The sequence below is a fragment of the Hemitrygon akajei genome, chromosome 19 (genome assembly GCF_048418815.1).
Source record: "Hemitrygon akajei chromosome 19, sHemAka1.3, whole genome shotgun sequence".
In the NCBI taxonomy this organism is placed as follows: Eukaryota; Metazoa; Chordata; class Chondrichthyes; order Myliobatiformes; family Dasyatidae; genus Hemitrygon; species Hemitrygon akajei.
The window spans coordinates 76,190,946-76,210,338 of NC_133142.1; positions in this window are offsets into that span (position 1 = coordinate 76,190,946).

The following is a 19,393-nucleotide window of genomic DNA, read 5'->3' on the forward strand; positions in this document are numbered from 1 at the left end:
AACATGCACTAGAGATGGTGAGAATCTCTGCTTAACATAGACTCGAGATGGTGAGAATCTGTATTCCCTCAACATGGACTAGAGATGGTGAGAATCTCTGCTCAACATGGACTGGAGATGCTGAGGATCGCTGCTCAACATGGACTGGAGATGGTGAGGATCTGTCTTCACTCAACATAGACTAGAGATGTTGAGAATCTCTGCTCAATATGGATGGGAGATTGTGAGGATCTGTCTTCACACACCATGCACTGGAGATGGTGAGAATCTCTGCTCAAAATGGACTGGAGATGGTGAGGATCAGTCTTCACTGAACATGGACTGGAGATGGTGAGGACCAGTCTTCACTGAACATGGACTAGAGATGGTGAGTATCTCTGCTCAATATGGACTGGAGATGGTGAGAATCTCTGCTCAACATGGACTGGAGATGGTGAGGATCTGTCTTCACTCAACATGGACTAGAGATGGTGAGTATCTCTGCTCAACATGGACTGGAGATGGTGAGGATCTGTCATCACTGAACATGGACTAGAGATTGTGAGTATCTCTGCTCAATATGGACTGGAGATGGTGAGGATGTGTCTTCACTCAACATGGACTAGAGATGGTGAGTAACTCTGCTCAACATGGACTGGAGATGGTGAGGATCTGTCTTCACTCAACATGCACTAGAGATGGTGAGAATCAATGCGCAACATGGACTGGAGATGCTGAGGATCTCTGCTCAACATGGACTGGAGATGGTGAAGATCTGTCTTCACTCAACCTGGACTACAGTTGGTGAGAATCTGTGCTCAGCATGGACTGGAGATGGTGAGGATCTGTCTTCACTCAACATGGAATAGAGATGGTGAGAATCTCTGCTCAATATGGTCTGGAGATGGTGAGTTTCTGTCTTCACTCAACATGGACTAGAGATGGTGAGAATCTCTGCTTAACATAGACTCGAGATGGTGAGAATCTGTATTCCCTCAACATGGACTAGAGATGGTGAGAATCTCTGCTCAACATGGACTGGAGATGCTGAGGATCGCTGCTCAACATGGACTGGAGATGGTGAGGATCTGTCTTCACTCAACATAGACTAGAGATGGTGAGAATCTCTGCTCAATATGGATGGGAGATTGTGAGGATCTGTCTTCACACACCATGCACTGGAGATGGTGAGAATCTCTGCTCAACATGGACTGGAGATGGTGAGAATCAGTCTTCACTGAACATGGACTAGAGATGGTGAGTATCTCTGTCAATATGGTCTGGAGATGGTGAGAATCTCTGCTCAACATGGACTGGAGATGGTGAGGATCTGTCTTCACTCAACATGGACTAGAGATGGTGAGTATCTCTGCTCAACATGGACTGGAGATGGTGAGGATCTGTCATCACTGAACATGGACTAGAGATGCTGAGGATCTCTGCTCAACATGGACTGGAGATGGTGAAGATCTGTCTTCACTCAACCTGTACTACAGTTGGTGAGAATCTGTGCTCAGCATGGACTGGAGATGGTGAGGATCTGTCTTCACTCAACATGGAATAGAGATGGTGAGAATCTCTGCTCAATATGGTCTGGAGATGGTGAGTTTCTGTCTTCACTCAACATGGATTAGAGATGGTGAGAATCTCTGCTTAACATAGACTCGAGATGGTGAGAATCTGTATTCCCTCAACATGGACTAGAGATGGTGAGAATCTCTGCTCAACATGGACTGGAGATGTTGAGGATCGCTGCTCAACATGGACTTGAGATGGTGAGGATCTGTCTTCACTCAACATAGACTAGAGATGGTGAGAATCTCTGCTCAATATGGATGGGAGATTGTGAGGATCTGTCTTCACACACCATGCACTGGAGATGGTGAGAATCTCTGTTCAACATGGACTGGAGATGGTGAGAATCTCTGCTCAACATGGACTGGAGATGCTGAGGATCTCTGCACAACATGGACTGGAGAAGGTGAAAATCTGTCTTCACACAACCTGGACAACAGTTGATGAGAATCTGTGCTCAATTTGGACTGGAGATGGTGAGGATCTGTCTTCACTCAACATGGACTAGAAATGCTGAGAATCTCTGCTCAACATGGACTGGATATGGTGAGGATCTGTCTTCACTCAACATTGAGTAGAGATGGTGAAAATCTCTGCTCAACATGGACTGGAGATGGTGAGGATCTGTCCACTCATTATGGACTAGAGATGGTGAGAATCTCTGCTCAACATGGACTGGAGATTGTGAGGATCTGTCTTCACTGAACATGGACTAGAGATGGTGAGTATCTCTGCTCAGCATGGACTGGAGATGGTGAGGATCTGTCTTCACTCAACATGGTCTAGAGATGGTGAGAATCTCTGCTCAACATGGACTGGAGATGCTGAGGATCTCTGCACAACATGGACTGGAGAAGGTGAAGATCTGTCTTCACACAACCTGGACAACAGTTGATGAGAATCTGTGCTCAACGTGGACTGGAGATGGTGAGGATCTGTCTTCACTCAACATGGACTAGAGATGGTGAGTATCTCTGCTCAACATGGACTGGAGATGGTGAGGATCTGTCATCACTGAACATGGACTAGAGATTGTGAGTATCTCTGCTCAATATGGACTGGAGATGGTGAGGATCTGTCTTCACTCAACATGGACTAGAGATGGTGAGTAACTCTGCTCAACATGGACTGGAGATGGTGAGGATCTGTCTTCACTCAACATGCACTAGAGATGGTGAGAATCAATGCGCAACATGGACTGGAGATGCTGAGGATCTCTGCTCAACATGGACTGGAGATGGTGAAGATCTGTCTTCACTCAACCTGGACTACAGTTGGTGAGAATCTGTGCTCAGCATGGACTGGAGATGGTGAGGATCTGTCTTCACTCAACATGGAATAGAGATGGTGAGAATCTCTGCTCAATATGGTCTGGAGATGGTGAGTTTCTGTCTTCACACACCATGCACTGGAGATGGTGAGAATCTCTGCTCAACATGGACTGGAGATGGTGAGAATCAGTCTTCACTGAACATGGACTAGAGATGGTGAGTATCTCTGCTCAATATGATCTGGAGATGGTGAGAATCTCTGCTCAACATGGACTGGAGATGGTGAGGATCTGTCTTCACTCAACATGGACTAGAGATGGTTAGTATCTCTGCTCAACATGGACTGGAGATGGTGAGGATCTGTCATCACTGAACATGGACTAGAGATGCTGAGGATCTCTGCTCAACATGGACTGGAGATGGTGAAGATCTGTCTTCACTCAACCTGTACTACAGTTGGTGAGAATCTGTGCTCAGCATGGACTGGAGATGGTGAGGATCTGTCTTCACTCAACATGGAATAGAGATGGTGAGAATCTCTGCTCAATATGGTCTGGAGATGGTGAGTTTCTGTCTTCACTCAACATGGATTAGAGATGGTGAGAATCTCTGCTTAACATAGACTCGAGATGGTGAGAATCTGTATTCCCTCAACATGGACTAGAGATGGTGAGAATCTCTGCTCAACATGGACTGGAGATGTTGAGGATCGCTGCTCAACATGGACTTGAGATGGTGAGGATCTGTCTTCACTCAACATAGACTAGAGATGGTGAGAATCTCTGCTCAATATGGATGGGAGATTGTGAGGATCTGTCTTCACACACCATGCACTGGAGATGGTGAGAATCTCTGCTCAACATGGACTGGAGATGGTGAGAATCTCTGCTCAACATGGACTGGAGATGCTGAGGATCTCTGCACAACATGGACTGGAGAAGGTGAAAATCTGTCTTCACACAACCTGGACAACAGTTGATGAGAATCTGTGCTCAACGTGGACTGGAGATGGTGAGGATCTGTCTTCACTCAACATGGACTAGAGATGCTGAGAATCTCTGCTCAACATGGACTGGAGATGGTGAGGATCTGTCCACTCATTATGGACTAGAGATGGTGAGAATCTCTGCTCAACATGGACTGGAGATTGTGAGGATCTGTCTTCACTGAACATGGACTAGAGATGGTGAGTATCTCTGCTCAACATGGACTGGAGATGGTGAGGATCTGTCTTCACTCAACATGGTCTAGAGATGGTGAGAATCTCTGCTCAACATGGACTGGAGATGCTGAGGATCTCAACACAACATGGACTGGAGAAGGTGAAGATCTGTCTTCACACAACCTGGACAACAGTTGATGAGAATCTGTGCTCAACGTGGACTGGAGATGGTGAGGATCTGTCTTCACTCAACATGGACTAGAGATGCTGAGAATCTCTGCTCAACATGGACTGGAGATGGTGAGGATCTGTCTTCACTCAACATGGAATAGAGATGGTGAGAATCTCTGCTCAATATGGTCTGGAGATGGTGAGTTTCTGTCTTCACTCAACATGGATTAGAGATGGTGAGAATCTCTGCTTAACATAGACTCGAGATGGTGAGAATCTGTATTCCCTCAACATGGACTAGAGATGGTGAGAATCTCTGCTCAACATGGACTGGAGATGTTGAGGATCGCTGCTCAACATGGACTTGAGATGGTGAGGATCTGTCTTCACTCAACATAGACTAGAGATGGTGAGAATCTCTGCTCAATATGGATGGGAGATTGTGAGGATCTGTCTTCACACACCATGCACTGGAGATGGTGAGAATCTCTGCTCAACATGGACTGGAGATGGTGAGAATCTCTGCTCAACATGGACTGGAGATGCTGAGGATCTCTGCACAACATGGACTGGAGAAGGTGAAAATCTGTCTTCACACAACCTGGACAACAGTTGATGAGAATCTGTGCTCAACGTGGACTGGAGATGGTGAGGATCTGTCTTCACTCAACATGGACTAGAGATGCTGAGAATCTCTGCTCAACATGGACTGGAGATGGTGAGGATCTGTCTTCACTCAACATTGAGTAGAGATGGTGAGAATCTCTGCTCAACATGGACTGGAGATGGTGAGGATCTGTCCACTCATTATGGACTAGAGATGGTGAGAATCTCTGCTCAACATGGACTGGAGATTGTGAGGATCTGTCTTCACTGAACATGGACTAGAGATGGTGAGTATCTCTGCTCAACATGGACTGGAGATGGTGAGGATCTGTCTTCACTCAACATGGTCTAGAGATGGTGAGAATCTCTGCTCAACATGGACTGGAGATGCTGAGGATCTCTGCACAACATGGACTGGAGAAGGTGAAGATCTGTCTTCACACAACCTGGACAACAGTTGATGAGAATCTGTGCTCAACGTGGACTGGAGATGGTGAGGATCTGTCTTCACTCAACATGGACTAGAGATGCTGAGAATCTCTGCTCAACATGGACTGGAGATGGTGAGGATCTGTCTTCACTCAACATTGAGTAGAGATGGTGAGAATTTCTGCTCAACATGGACTGGAGATGGTGAGGATCTGTCTTCACTCAACATGGACTAGAGCTGGTGAGAATCTCTGCTCAACATGGACTGGAGATGGTGGGGATCTGACTTCACTCAACATGGTCTAGAGATGGGTAGAATCTTTGCTTAACATGGACTGGAGATGGTGAGAATCTCTCTCTGCTCAACATGGACTTGAGATGGTGAGAATCTCTGCTCAACTTGGACTAGAAATGGTGAGAATCTCTGCTTCGCATGGACTGGAGATGGTGAGGATCTGTCTTCACTCAACATGGACTAGAGATGGTGAGTATCTCTGCTCAACATGGACGGGAGATGGTGCGGATCTGTCTTCACTCAACATGGACTGGAGATGGTGAGAGTCTCTGCTCAACATGGACTGGAGATGCTGAGGATCTCTGCTCAACATGGACTGGATATGGTGAGGATCTGTCTTCACTCAACATAGACTGGAGATGGTGAGAATCTCTGCTCAATATGGACGAGAGATTGTGAGGATCTGTCTTCCCTCACCATGGACTAGAGATGGTGAGAATCTCTGCTGAACCTGGACTGGAGATGGTGAGGATCAGTCTTCACTCAACATGGACTAGAGATGGTGAGTATCTCTGCTCAACATGGACTTTAGATGGTGAGGAACTGTCTTCCCTGAACATGGATTACAGTTGGTGAGAATCTCTGCTCAACGTGGACTGGAGATGGTGATGATCTGTCTTCACTCAACATGGACTAGAGATGGTGAGAATCTCTGCTGAACATGGACTGGAGCTGGTGAGGATCTGTCATCACTCACCATGGACTGCAGAAGGTGAGAATCTCTGCTCAACATGGACTGGAGTTTGTGAGGATCTGTCTTCACTCACCATGGACTGGAGATGGTGAGAATCTCTGCTCAATATGGATGGGAAATTGTGAGGATCTGTCTTCACACACCATGCACTGGAGATGGTGAGAATCTCTGCTCAACATGGACTGGAGATGGTGAGAATCTCTGCTCAACATGGACTGGAGATGGTGAGGATCTCTGCACAACATGGACTGGAGAAGGTGAAGATCTGTCTTCACACAACCTGGACAACAGTTGATGAGAATCTGTGCTCAACGTGGACTGGAGATGGTGAGGATCTGTCTTCACTCAACATGGACTAGAGATGGTGAGTATCTCTGCTCAACATGGACTGGAGATGCTGAGGATCTCTGCACAACATGGACTGGAGAAGGTGAAAATCTGTCTTCACACAACCTGGACAACAGTTGATGAGAATCTGTGCTCAACGTGGACTGGAGATGGTGAGGATCTGTCTTCACTCAACATGGACTAGAGATGCTGAGAATCTCTGCTCAACATGGACTGGAGATGGTGAGGATCTGTCCACTCATTATGGACTAGAGATGGTGAGAATCTCTGCTCAACATGGACTGGAGATTGTGAGGATCTGTCTTCACTGAACATGGACTAGAGATGGTGAGTATCTCTGCTCAACATGGACTGGAGATGGTGAGGATCTGTCTTCACTCAACATGGTCTAGAGATGGTGAGAATCTCTGCTCAACATGGACTGGAGATGCTGAGGATCTCAACACAACATGGACTGGAGAAGGTGAAGATCTGTCTTCACACAACCTGGACAACAGTTGATGAGAATCTGTGCTCAACGTGGACTGGAGATGGTGAGGATCTGTCTTCACTCAACATGGACTAGAGATGCTGAGAATCTCTGCTCAACATGGACTGGAGATGGTGAGGATCTGTCTTCACTCAACATGGAATAGAGATGGTGAGAATCTCTGCTCAATATGGTCTGGAGATGGTGAGTTTCTGTCTTCACTCAACATGGATTAGAGATGGTGAGAATCTCTGCTTAACATAGACTCGAGATGGTGAGAATCTGTATTCCCTCAACATGGACTAGAGATGGTGAGAATCTCTGCTCAACATGGACTGGAGATGTTGAGGATCGCTGCTCAACATGGACTTGAGATGGTGAGGATCTGTCTTCACTCAACATAGACTAGAGATGGTGAGAATCTCTGCTCAATATGGATGGGAGATTGTGAGGATCTGTCTTCACACACCATGCACTGGAGATGGTGAGAATCTCTGCTCAACATGGACTGGAGATGGTGAGAATCTCTGCTCAACATGGACTGGAGATGCTGAGGATCTCTGCACAACATGGACTGGAGAAGGTGAAAATCTGTCTTCACACAACCTGGACAACAGTTGATGAGAATCTGTGCTCAACGTGGACTGGAGATGGTGAGGATCTGTCTTCACTCAACATGGACTAGAGATGCTGAGAATCTCTGCTCAACATGGACTGGAGATGGTGAGGATCTGTCTTCACTCAACATTGAGTAGAGATGGTGAGAATCTCTGCTCAACATGGACTGGAGATGGTGAGGATCTGTCCACTCATTATGGACTAGAGATGGTGAGAATCTCTGCTCAACATGGACTGGAGATTGTGAGGATCTGTCTTCACTGAACATGGACTAGAGATGGTGAGTATCTCTGCTCAACATGGACTGGAGATGGTGAGGATCTGTCTTCACTCAACATGGTCTAGAGATGGTGAGAATCTCTGCTCAACATGGACTGGAGATGCTGAGGATCTCTGCACAACATGGACTGGAGAAGGTGAAGATCTGTCTTCACACAACCTGGACAACAGTTGATGAGAATCTGTGCTCAACGTGGACTGGAGATGGTGAGGATCTGTCTTCACTCAACATGGACTAGAGATGCTGAGAATCTCTGCTCAACATGGACTGGAGATGGTGAGGATCTGTCTTCACTCAACATTGAGTAGAGATGGTGAGAATTTCTGCTCAACATGGACTGGAGATGGTGAGGATCTGTCTTCACTCAACATGGACTAGAGCTGGTGAGAATCTCTGCTCAACATGGACTGGAGATGGTGGGGATCTGACTTCACTCAACATGGTCTAGAGATGGGTAGAATCTTTGCTTAACATGGACTGGAGATGGTGAGAATCTCTCTCTGCTCAACATGGACTTGAGATGGTGAGAATCTCTGCTCAACTTGGACTAGAAATGGTGAGAATCTCTGCTTCGCATGGACTGGAGATGGTGAGGATCTGTCTTCACTCAACATGGACTAGAGATGGTGAGTATCTCTGCTCAACATGGACGGGAGATGGTGCGGATCTGTCTTCACTCAACATGGACTGGAGATGGTGAGAGTCTCTGCTCAACATGGACTGGAGATGCTGAGGATCTCTGCTCAACATGGACTGGATATGGTGAGGATCTGTCTTCACTCAACATAGACTGGAGATGGTGAGAATCTCTGCTCAATATGGACGAGAGATTGTGAGGATCTGTCTTCCCTCACCATGGACTAGAGATGGTGAGAATCTCTGCTGAACCTGGACTGGAGATGGTGAGGATCAGTCTTCACTCAACATGGACTAGAGATGGTGAGTATCTCTGCTCAACATGGACTTTAGATGGTGAGGAACTGTCTTCCCTGAACATGGATTACAGTTGGTGAGAATCTCTGCTCAACGTGGACTGGAGATGGTGATGATCTGTCTTCACTCAACATGGACTAGAGATGGTGAGAATCTCTGCTGAACATGGACTGGAGCTGGTGAGGATCTGTCATCACTCACCATGGACTGCAGAAGGTGAGAATCTCTGCTCAACATGGACTGGAGTTTGTGAGGATCTGTCTTCACTCACCATGGACTGGAGATGGTGAGAATCTCTGCTCAATATGGATGGGAAATTGTGAGGATCTGTCTTCACACACCATGCACTGGAGATGGTGAGAATCTCTGCTCAACATGGACTGGAGATGGTGAGAATCTCTGCTCAACATGGACTGGAGATGGTGAGGATCTCTGCACAACATGGACTGGAGAAGGTGAAGATCTGTCTTCACACAACCTGGACAACAGTTGATGAGAATCTGTGCTCAACGTGGACTGGAGATGGTGAGGATCTGTCTTCACTCAACATGGACTAGAGATGGTGAGTATCTCTGCTCAACATGGACTGGAGATGGTGAGGATCTGTCATCACTGAACATGGACTAGAGATTGTGAGTATCTCTGCTCAATATGGACTGGAGATGGTGAGGATCTGTCTTCACTCAACATGGACTAGAGATGGTGAGTAACTCTGCTCAACATGGACTGGAGATGGTGAGGATCTGTCTTCACTCAACATGCACTAGAGATGGTGAGAATCAATGCGCAACATGGACTGGAGATGCTGAGGATCTCTGCTCAACATGGACTGGAGATGGTGAAGATCTGTCTTCACTCAACCTGGACTACAGTTGGTGAGAATCTGTGCTCAGCATGGACTGGAGATGGTGAGGATCTGTCTTCACTCAACATGGAATAGAGATGGTGAGAATCTCTGCTCAATATGGTCTGGAGATGGTGAGTTTCTGTCTTCACACACCATGCACTGGAGATGGTGAGAATCTCTGCTCAACATGGACTGGAGATGGTGAGAATCAGTCTTCACTGAACATGGACTAGAGATGGTGAGTATCTCTGCTCAATATGATCTGGAGATGGTGAGAATCTCTGCTCAACATGGACTGGAGATGGTGAGGATCTGTCTTCACTCAACATGGACTAGAGATGGTTAGTATCTCTGCTCAACATGGACTGGAGATGGTGAGGATCTGTCATCACTGAACATGGACTAGAGATGCTGAGGATCTCTGCTCAACATGGACTGGAGATGGTGAAGATCTGTCTTCACTCAACCTGTACTACAGTTGGTGAGAATCTGTGCTCAGCATGGACTGGAGATGGTGAGGATCTGTCTTCACTCAACATGGAATAGAGATGGTGAGAATCTCTGCTCAATATGGTCTGGAGATGGTGAGTTTCTGTCTTCACTCAACATGGATTAGAGATGGTGAGAATCTCTGCTTAACATAGACTCGAGATGGTGAGAATCTGTATTCCCTCAACATGGACTAGAGATGGTGAGAATCTCTGCTCAACATGGACTGGAGATGTTGAGGATCGCTGCTCAACATGGACTTGAGATGGTGAGGATCTGTCTTCACTCAACATAGACTAGAGATGGTGAGAATCTCTGCTCAATATGGATGGGAGATTGTGAGGATCTGTCTTCACACACCATGCACTGGAGATGGTGAGAATCTCTGCTCAACATGGACTGGAGATGGTGAGAATCTCTGCTCAACATGGACTGGAGATGCTGAGGATCTCTGCACAACATGGACTGGAGAAGGTGAAAATCTGTCTTCACACAACCTGGACAACAGTTGATGAGAATCTGTGCTCAACGTGGACTGGAGATGGTGAGGATCTGTCTTCACTCAACATGGACTAGAGATGCTGAGAATCTCTGCTCAACATGGACTGGAGATGGTGAGGATCTGTCCACTCATTATGGACTAGAGATGGTGAGAATCTCTGCTCAACATGGACTGGAGATTGTGAGGATCTGTCTTCACTGAACATGGACTAGAGATGGTGAGTATCTCTGCTCAACATGGACTGGAGATGGTGAGGATCTGTCTTCACTCAACATGGTCTAGAGATGGTGAGAATCTCTGCTCAACATGGACTGGAGATGCTGAGGATCTCAACACAACATGGACTGGAGAAGGTGAAGATCTGTCTTCACACAACCTGGACAACAGTTGATGAGAATCTGTGCTCAACGTGGACTGGAGATGGTGAGGATCTGTCTTCACTCAACATGGACTAGAGATGCTGAGAATCTCTGCTCAACATGGACTGGAGATGGTGAGGATCTGTCTTCACTCAACATGGAATAGAGATGGTGAGAATCTCTGCTCAATATGGTCTGGAGATGGTGAGTTTCTGTCTTCACTCAACATGGATTAGAGATGGTGAGAATCTCTGCTTAACATAGACTCGAGATGGTGAGAATCTGTATTCCCTCAACATGGACTAGAGATGGTGAGAATCTCTGCTCAACATGGACTGGAGATGTTGAGGATCGCTGCTCAACATGGACTTGAGATGGTGAGGATCTGTCTTCACTCAACATAGACTAGAGATGGTGAGAATCTCTGCTCAATATGGATGGGAGATTGTGAGGATCTGTCTTCACACACCATGCACTGGAGATGGTGAGAATCTCTGCTCAACATGGACTGGAGATGGTGAGAATCTCTGCTCAACATGGACTGGAGATGCTGAGGATCTCTGCACAACATGGACTGGAGAAGGTGAAAATCTGTCTTCACACAACCTGGACAACAGTTGATGAGAATCTGTGCTCAACGTGGACTGGAGATGGTGAGGATCTGTCTTCACTCAACATGGACTAGAGATGCTGAGAATCTCTGCTCAACATGGACTGGAGATGGTGAGGATCTGTCTTCACTCAACATTGAGTAGAGATGGTGAGAATCTCTGCTCAACATGGACTGGAGATGGTGAGGATCTGTCCACTCATTATGGACTAGAGATGGTGAGAATCTCTGCTCAACATGGACTGGAGATTGTGAGGATCTGTCTTCACTGAACATGGACTAGAGATGGTGAGTATCTCTGCTCAACATGGACTGGAGATGGTGAGGATCTGTCTTCACTCAACATGGTCTAGAGATGGTGAGAATCTCTGCTCAACATGGACTGGAGATGCTGAGGATCTCTGCACAACATGGACTGGAGAAGGTGAAGATCTGTCTTCACACAACCTGGACAACAGTTGATGAGAATCTGTGCTCAACGTGGACTGGAGATGGTGAGGATCTGTCTTCACTCAACATGGACTAGAGATGCTGAGAATCTCTGCTCAACATGGACTGGAGATGGTGAGGATCTGTCTTCACTCAACATTGAGTAGAGATGGTGAGAATTTCTGCTCAACATGGACTGGAGATGGTGAGGATCTGTCTTCACTCAACATGGACTAGAGCTGGTGAGAATCTCTGCTCAACATGGACTGGAGATGGTGGGGATCTGACTTCACTCAACATGGTCTAGAGATGGGTAGAATCTTTGCTTAACATGGACTGGAGATGGTGAGAATCTCTCTCTGCTCAACATGGACTTGAGATGGTGAGAATCTCTGCTCAACTTGGACTAGAAATGGTGAGAATCTCTGCTTCGCATGGACTGGAGATGGTGAGGATCTGTCTTCACTCAACATGGACTAGAGATGGTGAGTATCTCTGCTCAACATGGACGGGAGATGGTGCGGATCTGTCTTCACTCAACATGGACTGGAGATGGTGAGAGTCTCTGCTCAACATGGACTGGAGATGCTGAGGATCTCTGCTCAACATGGACTGGATATGGTGAGGATCTGTCTTCACTCAACATAGACTGGAGATGGTGAGAATCTCTGCTCAATATGGACGAGAGATTGTGAGGATCTGTCTTCCCTCACCATGGACTAGAGATGGTGAGAATCTCTGCTGAACCTGGACTGGAGATGGTGAGGATCAGTCTTCACTCAACATGGACTAGAGATGGTGAGTATCTCTGCTCAACATGGACTTTAGATGGTGAGGAACTGTCTTCCCTGAACATGGATTACAGTTGGTGAGAATCTCTGCTCAACGTGGACTGGAGATGGTGATGATCTGTCTTCACTCAACATGGACTAGAGATGGTGAGAATCTCTGCTGAACATGGACTGGAGCTGGTGAGGATCTGTCATCACTCACCATGGACTGCAGAAGGTGAGAATCTCTGCTCAACATGGACTGGAGTTTGTGAGGATCTGTCTTCACTCACCATGGACTGGAGATGGTGAGAATCTCTGCTCAATATGGATGGGAAATTGTGAGGATCTGTCTTCACACACCATGCACTGGAGATGGTGAGAATCTCTGCTCAACATGGACTGGAGATGGTGAGAATCTCTGCTCAACATGGACTGGAGATGCTGAGGATCTCTGCACAACATGGACTGGAGAAGGTGAAAATCTGTCTTCACACAACCTGGACAACAGTTGATGAGAATCTGTGCTCAACGTTGACTGGAGATGGTGAGGATCTGTCTTCACTCAACATGGACTAGAGATGCTGAGAATCTCTGCTCAACATGGACTGGAGATGGTGAGGATCTGTCTTCACTCAACATTGAGTAGAGATGGTGAGAATCTCTGCTCAACATGGACTGGAGATTGTGAGGATCTGTCTTCACTGAACATGGACTAGAGTTGGTGAGTATCTCTGCTCAACATGGACTGGAGATGGTGAGGATCTGTCTTCACTCAACATGGTCTAGAGATGGTGAGAATCTCTGCTCAACATGGACTGGAGATGCTGAGGATCTCTGCACAACATGGACTGGAGAAGGTGAAGATCTGTCTTCACACAACCTGGACAACAGTTGATGAGAATCTGTGCTCAACGTGGACTGGAAATGGTGAGGATCTGTCTTCACTCAACATGGACTAGAGATGCTGAGAATCTCTGCTCAACATGGACTGGAGATGGTGAGGATCTGTCTTCACTCAACATTGAGTAGAGATGGTGAGAATTTCTGCTCAACATAGACTGGAGATGGTGAGGATCTGTCTTCACTCAACATGGACTAGAGCTGGTGAGAATCTCTGCTCAACATGGACTGGAGATGGTGGGGATCTGACTTCACTCAACATGGTCTAGAGATGGGTAGAATCTTTGCTTAACATGGACTGGAGATGGTGAGAATCTCTCTCTGCTCAACATGGACTTGAGATGGTGAGAATCTCTGCTCAACTTGGACTAGAAATGGTGAGAATCTCTGCTTCGCATGGACTGGAGATGGTGAGGATCTGTCTTCACTCAACATGGACTAGAGATGCTGAGAATCTCGCTCAACATGGACTGGAGATGGTGAGGATCTGTCTTCACTCAACATTGAGTAGAGATGGTGAGAATCTCTGCTCAACATGGACTGGAGATGGTGAGGATCTGTCCACTCATTATGGACTAGAGATGGTGAGAATCTCTGCTCAACATGGACTGGAGATTGTGAGGATCTGTCTTCACTGAACATGGACTAGAGATGGTGAGTATCTCTGCTCAACATGGACTGGAGATGGTGAGGATCTGTCTTCACTCAACATGGTCTAGAGATGGTGAGAATCTCTGCTCAACATGGACTGGAGATGCTGAGGATCTCTGCACAACATGGACTGGAGAAGGTGAAGATCTGTCTTCACACAACCTGGACAACAGTTGATGAGAATCTGTGCTCAACGTGGACTGGAGATGGTGAGGATCTGTCTTCACTCAACATTGAGTAGAGATGGTGAGAATTTCTGCTCAACATGGACTGGAGATGGTGGGGATCTGACTTCACTCAACATGGTCTAGAGATGGGTAGAATCTTTGCTTAACATGGACTGGAGATGGTGAGAATCTCTCTCTGCTCAACATGGACTGGAGATGGTGAGGATCTGTCTTCACTCAACATTGAGTAGAGATGGTGAGAATCTCTGCTCAACATGGACTGGAGATGCTGAGGATCTCTGCACAACATGGACTGGAGAAGGTGAAAATCTGTCTTCACACAACCTGGACAACAGTTGATGAGAATCTGTGCTCAACGTTGACTGGAGATGGTGAGGATCTGTCTTCACTCAACATGGACTAGAGATGCTGAGAATCTCTGCTCAACATGGACTGGAGATGGTGAGGATCTGTCTTCACTCAACATTGAGTAGAGATGGTGAGAATCTCTGCTCAACATGGACTGGAGATTGTGAGGATCTGTCTTCACTGAACATGGACTAGAGTTGGTGAGTATCTCTGCTCAACATGGACTGGAGATGGTGAGGATCTGTCTTCACTCAACATGGTCTAGAGATGGTGAGAATCTCTGCTCAACATGGACTGGAGATGCTGAGGATCTCTGCACAACATGGACTGGAGAAGGTGAAGATCTGTCTTCACACAACCTGGACAACAGTTGATGAGAATCTGTGCTCAACGTGGACTGGAAATGGTGAGGATCTGTCTTCACTCAACATGGACTAGAGATGCTGAGAATCTCTGCTCAACATGGACTGGAGATGGTGAGGATCTGTCTTCACTCAACATTGAGTAGAGATGGTGAGAATTTCTGCTCAACATAGACTGGAGATGGTGAGGATCTGTCTTCACTCAACATGGACTAGAGCTGGTGAGAATCTCTGCTCAACATGGACTGGAGATGGTGGGGATCTGACTTCACTCAACATGGTCTAGAGATGGGTAGAACCTTTGCTTAACATGGACTGGAGATGGTGAGAATCTCTCTCTGCTCAACATGGACTTGAGATGGTGAGAATCTCTGCTCAACTTGGACTAGAAATGGTGAGAATCTCTGCTTCGCATGGACTGGAGATGGTGAGGATCTGTCTTCACTCAACATGGACTAGAGATGCTGAGAATCTCGCTCAACATGGACTGGAGATGGTGAGGATCTGTCTTCACTCAACATTGAGTAGAGATGGTGAGAATCTCTGCTCAACATGGACTGGAGATGGTGAGGATCTGTCCACTCATTATGGACTAGAGATGGTGAGAATCTCTGCTCAACATGGACTGGAGATTGTGAGGATCTGTCTTCACTGAACATGGACTAGAGATGGTGAGTATCTCTGCTCAACATGGACTGGAGATGGTGAGGATCTGTCTTCACTCAACATGGTCTAGAGATGGTGAGAATCTCTGCTCAACATGGACTGGAGATGCTGAGGATCTCTGCACAACATGGACTGGAGAAGGTGAAGATCTGTCTTCACACAACCTGGACAACAGTTGATGAGAATCTGTGCTCAACGTGGACTGGAGATGGTGAGGATCTGTCTTCACTCAACATTGAGTAGAGATGGTGAGAATTTCTGCTCAACATGGACTGGAGATGGTGGGGATCTGACTTCACTCAACATGGTCTAGAGATGGGTAGAATCTTTGCTTAACATGGACTGGAGATGGTGAGAATCTCTCTCTGCTCAACATGGACTGGAGATGGTGAGGATCTGTCTTCACTCAACATTGAGTAGAGATGGTGAGAATCTCTGCTCAACATGGACTGGAGATGGTGAGGATCTGTCCACTCATTATGGACTAGAGATGGTGAGAATCTCTGCTCAGCATGGACTGGAGATTGTGAGGATCTGTCTTCACTGAACATGGACTAGAGATGGTGAGTATCTCTGCTCAACATGGACTGGAGTTGGTGAGGATATGTCTTCACTCAACATGGTCTATAGATGGTGAGAATCTCTGCTCAACATGGACTGGAGATACTGAGGATCTCTGCACAACATGGACTGGAGAAGGTGAAGATCTGTCTTCACACAACCTGTACTACAGATGGTGAGAATCTGTGCTCAGCATGGACTGGAGGTGGTGAGGATCTGTCTTCACTCAACATGGAATAGAGATGCTGAGAATCTCTGCTCAATATGGTCTGGAGATGGTGAGTTTCTGTCTTCACTCAACATGGATTAGAGATGGTGAGAATCTCTGCTTAAAATAGACTCGAGATGGTGAGAATCTGTATTCCCTCAACATGGACTAGAGATGGTGAGAATCTCTGCTCAACATGGACTGGAGATGTTGAGGATCGCTGCTCAACATGGACTTGAGATGGTGAGGATCTGTCTTCACTCAACATAGACTAGAGATGGTGAGAATCTCTGCTCAATATGGATGGGAGATTGTGAGGATCTGTCTTCACACACCATGCACTGGAGATGGTGAGAATCTCTGCTCAACATGGACTGGAGATGGTGAGAATCTCTGCTCAACATGGACTGGAGATGCTGAGGATCTCTGCACAACATGGACTGGAGAAGGTGAAAATCTGTCTTCACACAACCTGGACAACAGTTGATGAGAATCTGTGCTCAACGTGGACTGGAGATGGTGAGGATCTGTCTTCACTCAACATGGACTAGAGATGCTGAGAATCTCTGCTCAACATGGACTGGAGATGGTGAGGATCTGTCTTCACTCAACATTGAGTAGAGATGGTGAGAATCTCTGCTCAACATGGACTGGAGATGGTGAGGATCTGTCCACTCATTATGGACTAGAGATGGTGAGAATCTCTGCTCAACATGGACTGGAGATTGTGAGGATCTGTCTTCACTGAACATGGACTAGAGATGGTGAGTATCTCTGCTCAACATGGACTGGAGATGGTGAGGATCTGTCTTCACTCAACATGGTCTAGAGATGGTGAGAATCTCTGCTCAACATGGACTGGAGATGCTGAGGATCTCTGCACAACATGGACTGGAGAAGGTGAAGATCTGTCTTCACACATCCTGGACAACAGTTGATGAGAATCTGTGCTCAACGTGGACTGGAGATGGTGAGGATCTGTCTTCACTCAACATGGACTAGAGATGCTGAGAATCTCTGCTCAACATGGACTGGAGATGGTGAGGATCTGTCTTCACTCAACATTGAGTAGAGATGGTGAGAATTTCTGCTCAACATGGACTGGAGATGGTGAGGATCTGTCTTCACTCAACATGGACTAGAGCTGGTGAGAATCTCTGCTCAACATGGACTGGAGATGGTGGGGATCTGACTTCACTCAACATGGTCTAGAGATGGGTAGAATCTTTGCTTAACATGGACTGGAGATGGTGAGAATCTCTCTCTGCTCAACATGGACTTGAGATGGTGAGAATCTCTGCTCAACTTGGACTAGAAATGGTGAGAATCTCTGCTTCGCATGGACTGGAGATGGTGAGGATCTGTCTTCACTCAACATGGACTAGAGATGGTGAGTATCTCTGCTCAACATGGACGGGAGATGGTGCGGATCTGTCTTCACTCAACATGGACTGGTGATGGTGAGAGTCTCTGCTCAACATGGACTGGAGATGCTGAGGATCTCTGCTCAACATGGACTGGAGATGGTGAGGATCTGTCTTCACTCAACATAGACTGGAGATGGTGAGAATCTCTACTCAATATGGACGAGAGATTGTGAGGATCTGTCTTCCCTCACCATGGACTAGAGATGGTGAGAATCTCTGCTGAACCTGGACTGGAGATGGTGAGGATCTGTCTTCACTCAACATGGACTAGAGATGGTGAGTATCTCTGCTCAACATGGACTTTAGATGGTGAGGAACTGTCTTCCCTGAACATGGATTACAGTTGGTGAGAATCTCTGCTCAACGTGGACTGGAGATGGTGATGATCTGTCTTCACTCAACATGGACTAGAGATGGTGAGAATCTCTGCTGAACATGGACTGGAGATGGTGAGAATCTCTCTCTGCTCAACATGGACTGGAGATGGTGAGGATCTGTCTTCACTCAACATTGAGTAGAGATGGTGAGAATCTCTGCTCAACATGGACTGGAGATGGTGAGGATCTGTCCACTCATTATGGACTAGAGATGGTGAGAATCTCTGCTCAACATGGACTGGAGATTGTGAGGATCTGTCTTCACTGAATATGGACTAGAGATGGTGAGTATCTCTGCTCAACATGGACTGGAGATGGTGAGGATCTGTCTTCACTCAACATGGTCAAGAGATGGTGAGAATCTCTGCTCAACATGGACTGGAGATGCTGAGGATCTCTGCACAACATGGACTGGAGAAGGTGAAGATCTGTCTTCACACAACCTGGACAACAGTTGATGAGAATCTGTGCTCAACGTGGACTGGAGATGGTGAGGATCTGTCTTCACTCAACATGGACTAGAGATGCTGAGAATCTCTGCTCAACATGGACTGGAGATGGTGAGGATCTGTCTTCACTCAACATTGAGTAGAGATGGTGCGAATTTCTGCTCAACATGGACTGGAGATGGTGAGGATCTGTCTTCACTCAACATGGACTAGAGCTGGTGAGAATCTCTGCTCAACATGGACTGGAGATGGTGGGGATCTGACTTCACTCAACATGGTCTAGAGATGGGTAGAATCTTTGCTTAACATGGACTGGAGATGGTGAGAATCTCTCTCTGCTCAACATGGACTTGAGATGGTGAGAATCTCTGCTCAACTTGGACTAGAAATGGTGAGAATCTCTGCTTCGCATGGACT